This window comes from Dermacentor variabilis, chromosome 11, assembly GCF_050947875.1.
Source record: "Dermacentor variabilis isolate Ectoservices chromosome 11, ASM5094787v1, whole genome shotgun sequence".
NCBI classification, from domain to species: Eukaryota; Metazoa; Arthropoda; class Arachnida; order Ixodida; family Ixodidae; genus Dermacentor; species Dermacentor variabilis.
In genome coordinates, this window is record NC_134578.1 from 33640361 (window position 1) to 33646594 (window position 6234).

Sequence of the window (6234 nt, forward strand, 5' to 3'; positions counted from 1 at the left end):
TTAGAGTTTTTTTTTTTTTTGAAGTCACCAGTGAGAACATTCAAAAAGTAATTTGCCTCTCTATATAGAGACACCGTCACCGAAGGCGTTACATTGTGGAGTTTACTGGTAACACACTACGCATTAGACCCGCTCTTGTGGGGGGTTCCGCTTTAATTTCGACCAACTGGTGTTCTTTAACGTGCTCTCAAAGCACGTTTACCGCATCCTTTAATGGAGCTTCTGGGTGTACGTTCACTATTATTGCGATATGTATGGCATGCACTACCGGCCACAAAAGGAACGCTGACGGAAATGTGATTAGATCGGACAACAAACCAGTTGTTAGCTTGCACTTTTCGTGTCAGCTTGTGTCGTATTTTCGATTCACAGTTCCTTCTGCCACCGTTGGTGTGGGCCCTACATAGCACAAGACCCATCCACCCAACGCACAGTGAATACGACAGCGGGGGTCAGGACAGGGTGCGGAGACTCCCTGTACCTCCCTTGGGACACTGGGTCCCATACCGATACGCGGCGGCAGAGCCACTTCCAACACTGGCGGTTCCCGGATATCCAACGAGAAATAATTCACCAACAAAACAATGCCTCCATGACGTCACTGATGAGGTCAGAAGGTAGAGAGGAAGGGCTCCCCACCTGGGAGGAGGAGGCTTTATAATGTGCCACTGTAGACGCTTGTCGCGAAGCCCTCCTTTCAAGCTTCGCATGCAAGCGAGCTGTGTTCGTGCTCTCTTGCAGGTCTGCTGGCCGTGCGGCGACATTGGCCAAATCGTGGAGCAGAACGCGCTGAAATGTGCCGGGTTTACGATCCGCTTTCTTTCGGCCGCGTTTACCTTGGAAGCTTCTAAACGTTTTTTTTACTGGAACAGCGCTCGTAAGCACCAGTGCCAAGCAATTAAAATAAAAAACTTTTATACAGCAAACCCTCGCTAAATCATCATCATCATCATCATCATCATCAGCCTAGTTACGCCCACTGCAGGGCAAAGGCCTCTCCCATTCTTCTCCAACTACCCCGGTCATGTACTAATTGTGGCCATGTTGTCCCTGCAAACGTCTTAATGTCATCCGCCCACCTAACTTTCTGCCGCCCTCTGCTACGCATCCCTTCCCTTGGAATCCAGTCCGTAACCCTTAGTGACCATCGGTTATCTTCCCTCCTCATTACATGTCCGGCCCATGCCCATTTCTTTTTCTTGATTTCAACTAAGATGTCGTTTACCCGCGTTTGTTGCCTCACCCAATCTGCTCTTTTCTTATCCCTTAACGTTACACCCATCATTCTTCTTTCCATAGCTCGTTGCGTCGTCCTCAATTTCAGCAGAACCCTTTTCGTAAGCCTCCAGGTTTCTGCCCCATATGTGAGTACTGGTAACACACAGCTGTTATACACTTTCCTTTTGAGGGATAGTGGCAACCTGCTGTTCATGATTTGAGAATGCCTGCCAAACGCACCCCAGCCCATTCTTATTCTTCTGGTTATTTCAGTCTCATGATCCGGGTCCGTGGTCACTACCTGCCCTAAGTAGATGTATTCCCTTACCACTTCCAGTGCTTCGCTACCTATTGTAAACTGCTGTTCTCTTCCGAGACTGTTAAACAATACTTTAGTTTTCTGCAGATTAATTTTCAGACCCACCCCTCTGCTTTGCCTCTCCAGGTCAGTGAGCATGCATTGCAATTGGTCTCCTGAGTTACTAAGCAAGGCAATATCATCAGCGAATCGCAAGTTGCTAAGGTATTCTCCATCAACTTTTATCCCCAATTCTTTCCACTCCAGGCCTCTGAATACCTCCTGTAAACATGCTGTGAATAGCATTGGAGATATCGTATCTCCCTCTCTGACGCCTTTCTTTATAGGGATTTTGTTGCTTTCTTTGTGGAGGACTACGGTGGCTGTGGAGCCGCTATAGATATCTTCCAGTATCTTTACATATGGCTCATCTACACCCTGATTCCGTAATGCCTCCATGACTGCTGAGGTTTCGACTGAATCAAACGCTTTCTCGTAATCAATGAAAGCTATATATAAGGGTTGGTTATATTCTGCACATTTCTCTATCACTTGATTGATAGTGTGAATATGGTCTATTGTTGAGTAGCCTTTACGGAATCCTGCCTGGTCCTTTGGTTGACAGAAGTCTAAGGCGTTCCTGATCCTATTTGCGATTACCTTAGTAAATACTTTGTAGGCAACGGACAGTAAGCTGATCAGTCTATAGTTCTTCAAGTCTTTGGCGTCCCCTTTCTTATGGATTAGGATTATGTTAGCGTTCTTCCAAGACTCCGGTACGCTGCGCAGATGGGGAAGAAGACCGTGAAGACGGCCGACCGCATCTGCCACCGCTAATTTCTAACCAATTAGAGCAAATAAAGTTTTTCCTCCTCCTCCTCGAGGTTATGAGGCATTGCGTATACAGGGTGGCCAGTTTCTCTAGAACAATCTGACCACCATCCTTCAACAGATCTGCTGTTACCTGATCCTCCCCAGCTGCCTTCCCCCTTTGCATAGCTCCCAAGGCTTTCTTTACTTCTTCCGACGTTACCTGTGGGATTTCGAATTCCTCTAGGCTATTCTCTCTTCCACTATCGTCGTGGGTGCCACTGGTACTGTATAAATCTCTATAGAACTCCTCAGCCACTTGAACTATCTCATCCATATTAGTAACGATATTGCCGGCTTTGTCTCTTAACGCACACATCTGATTCTTGCCTATTCCTAGTTTCTTCACTGTTTTTAGGCTTCCTCCGTTCCTGAGAGCCTGTTCAATTCTATCCATATTATAGTTCCTGATGTCCGCTGTCTTACGCTTGTTGATTAACTTCGAAAGTTCTGCCAGTTCTATTCTAGCTGTAGGGTTAGAGGCTTTCATACATTGGCGTTTCTTGATCAGATCTTTCGTCTCCCGCGATAGCTTACTGGTTTCCTGTCTAACGGCGTTACCACCGACTTCTATTGCGCACTCCTTAATGATGCCCATGAGATTGTCGTTCATTGCTTCAACACTAAGGTCCTCTTCCTGAGTTAAAGCCGAATACCTGTTCTGTAGCTTGATCCGGAATTCCTCTAGTTTCCCTCTTACCGCTAACTCATTGATTGGCTTCTTGTGTACCAGTTTCTTCCGTTCCCTCCTCAAGTCTAGGCTAATTCGAGTTCTTACCATCCTATGGTCACTGCAGCGTACCTTGCCGAGCACGTCTACATCTTGTATGATGCCAGGGTTCGCGCAGAGTATGAAGTCTATTTCATTTCTAGTCTCACCATTCGGGCTCCTCCACGTCCACTTTCGACTAACCCGCTTGCGAAAAAAGGTATTCATTATCCGCATATTATTCTGTTCTGCAAACTCTACTAATAACTCTCCTGTGCTATTCCTAGAGCCTATGCCATATTCCCCCACTGACTTGTCTCCAGCCTGCTTCTTGCCTACCCTGGCATTGAAGTCGCCCATCAGTATAGTGTATTTTCTTTTGACTTTACCCATCGCCGATTCCACGTCTTCATAAAAGCTTTCGACTTCCTGGTTATCATGACTGCATGTAGAGGCATAGACTTGTACCACCTTCAATTTGTACCTCTTATTAAGTTTCACAACAAGACCTGCCACCCTCTCGTTAATGCTATAGAATTCCTGTATGTTACCAGCTATTTCCTTATTAATCAGGAATCCGACTCCTAGTTCTCGTCTCTCCGCTAAGCCCCCGTAACACAGTACATGCCCGCTTTTTAGCACTGTATATGCTTCTTTTGTCCTCCTAACCTCACTGAGCCCTATTATATCCCATTTACTACCCTCTAATTCCTCCAATAACACTGCTAGACTCGCCTCACTAGATAGCGTTCTAACGTTAAACGTTGCCAGGTTCAGATTCGTCGCTAAATACCAATATTTAAAGGTAATATATTAATATCGTTATTTAGCGAAAATAGCCGCTCTGAAATTCCTTATGTGTGCTTAATTTTAGGGCTACTCTTCAACTAGTCCAGAAATATTGTGGTGGGTAGTATAAAGAAAATAACTTCCCGGCACCATCAGTCGTTAGTTTTGTTCGTGTGTTGTGAAGTGGATCCACTAAAGCTGGCGATTTCTCAGTCAGCCAAAACTGAACACAAGTAAAAGTTTAACGTCTCTTGTTTTTATTCACACATTCTCTACTGTAAAAAGATTGACCTCCACGCAGTGCGAAAGTGCCTCTCTGCAGCAGCACTTTTCATTCACAACGGGAACTTGTACATAATGAGGGAACATAGATTCCATAAGAACCAAATCAATGCGAAAATTAACGATCATGGGTTGGTCACACTGAACTGGACTACCAGGTATGTTATGACGGCGACACATCTTGTGGCTTACAGATGGAAGGTACAGTACAATAGATGTATTTCATTGACAGCATGAGAAGTAAGTACCCACAGAATTTTAAGTTGCCTACATGTATCGGCATGAAAAGGAAGGAGCCTATAATTACTCTCATTATTTGAACTATGTGGGATAAGGTAGCATATTTCTGTAGAGCTTACAAGCGCATATAATCTGCCTGTCGTAGTACTTTGCGTCCTATTCATATATACAGAAAAGCATGGAGAGATTAGGACACCACTTTGACACAACAGCAACAGAAGGAACCCACCATTCATTAAAAAAACTTAATAGCGCTTTTCATCGCAAGGGTGATTACCATTTCGCACTTAATTAGCATTAACTACTCTATACTTGTATTACTGATACTATTAAATGCACATTGCCGGCAAAAGAAATAACGCTGCAACTCGTCTATAATACAGCTGCTCAAAAACTGGCATACACCAAAGCTGAGCATAAACCAAGGTAACTGAGCGCATTGTGCCGTCTACGCTCTCAAATTCAGATACAGTTGAGAGCTTCAACCTTCTTCAGTACGATATCACCAAAATGAAACAATAAATTACGTACCTGCATTCTTTTGCAGTCATTGCTCTAGAAATTTCAGAAAACACCACGGCTGTGCCCATTTGTCTTTACTTTAGCCTTGGCTGTATGTGTCGATAGAGTAAAGAGCGCACAAAGAGTATAGCCCAACAAACACGCACTCAAGCCCTCGACTACCTGTATTTCACCGACAGCATATGGGCTGCAGTCATGACGAATGGGTCGAGCGACTGCTCCTATCTCAGAGAACTGGTTTACTCTTGGAAAATGAATAGCTGCTCAGAAAATAAAGCGAAATACTTGTACTTACCTGCTGTCATCAGGAGACCTGAAAAGCTTCGAAGAACTGGAATTCCCGGTGTTAGAACACCAGAACCGCGCAACACATGTTATGCCCCGATTTAGCCATCTTCGTCTAATGCTTGGCTGACCTGGCTTCCTGCGTCTTCCGTTCGTTGCACGCCTGATCCAGCTTCTCTGTTTTATCTTCCCCATCTTCACACTTCGAACGACAACCGAAGCAGATGACCAAGGGCGATCCGACTTGTGATATCGCTAAGCGAGTGGCAAGGGTGAGCGGCGGTAAACTCGACGGACGCACGAAGACAACCGCTTCCCGCGCTTCGTCCGATTAAAACTCCCAAAAAAAGAAATAAAAACTAAGTTAGGATGTCCGGCAACCACTTGGAGCGTGCATGTTCCTGGAAATCGAAACTAGCACACGCCTTCCGGCGGTTGGTCAGGAATCGAACCTAAACATCGTGGTAACCAGCAAGACGCGATAGCCACTCAGCCGCTTTGGCAGATGATGCTATGCTTCATTGGACGTTGCCAGCGCTTATTATTCTGCACTACATGTAATTTGTATATGTTAACGCGAGCAACTGTGCCCCGTACAGTATAGGTAGAAGAGCTAAGCCGTAAACACATCTTCATTGATCAGTGGCACTGCGGCTAATCAAGAGATCGTGTTGAGCTAGCTAACCAAGACCCTATATCAACGTATGAGAGGGCTTACGAAATCTGCAGCTTGTGGAATTAGTCCCACTTGCATCACTCATGTTGAAGCGCATCAGTGAACGTTTGTTTAGGCAAACATATATCTGCTTTCTCCTACTACTAAGGCAAGAAATACGTGCCTAGGTGTGAGAAATGTAACCGAAGAGAGTGGCAAAAAAGGAAGGAAGGATAACCGTGAGCGAGAGTGGTTAACTACCCTACACTGAGGAAAGAGGAAATGGTACTACAAAAACTCAGTAGTTGCTGCGGCATGTAACGTGGACTAGATACACTTTACGCCACTCCAAAAATTAGCACGGCA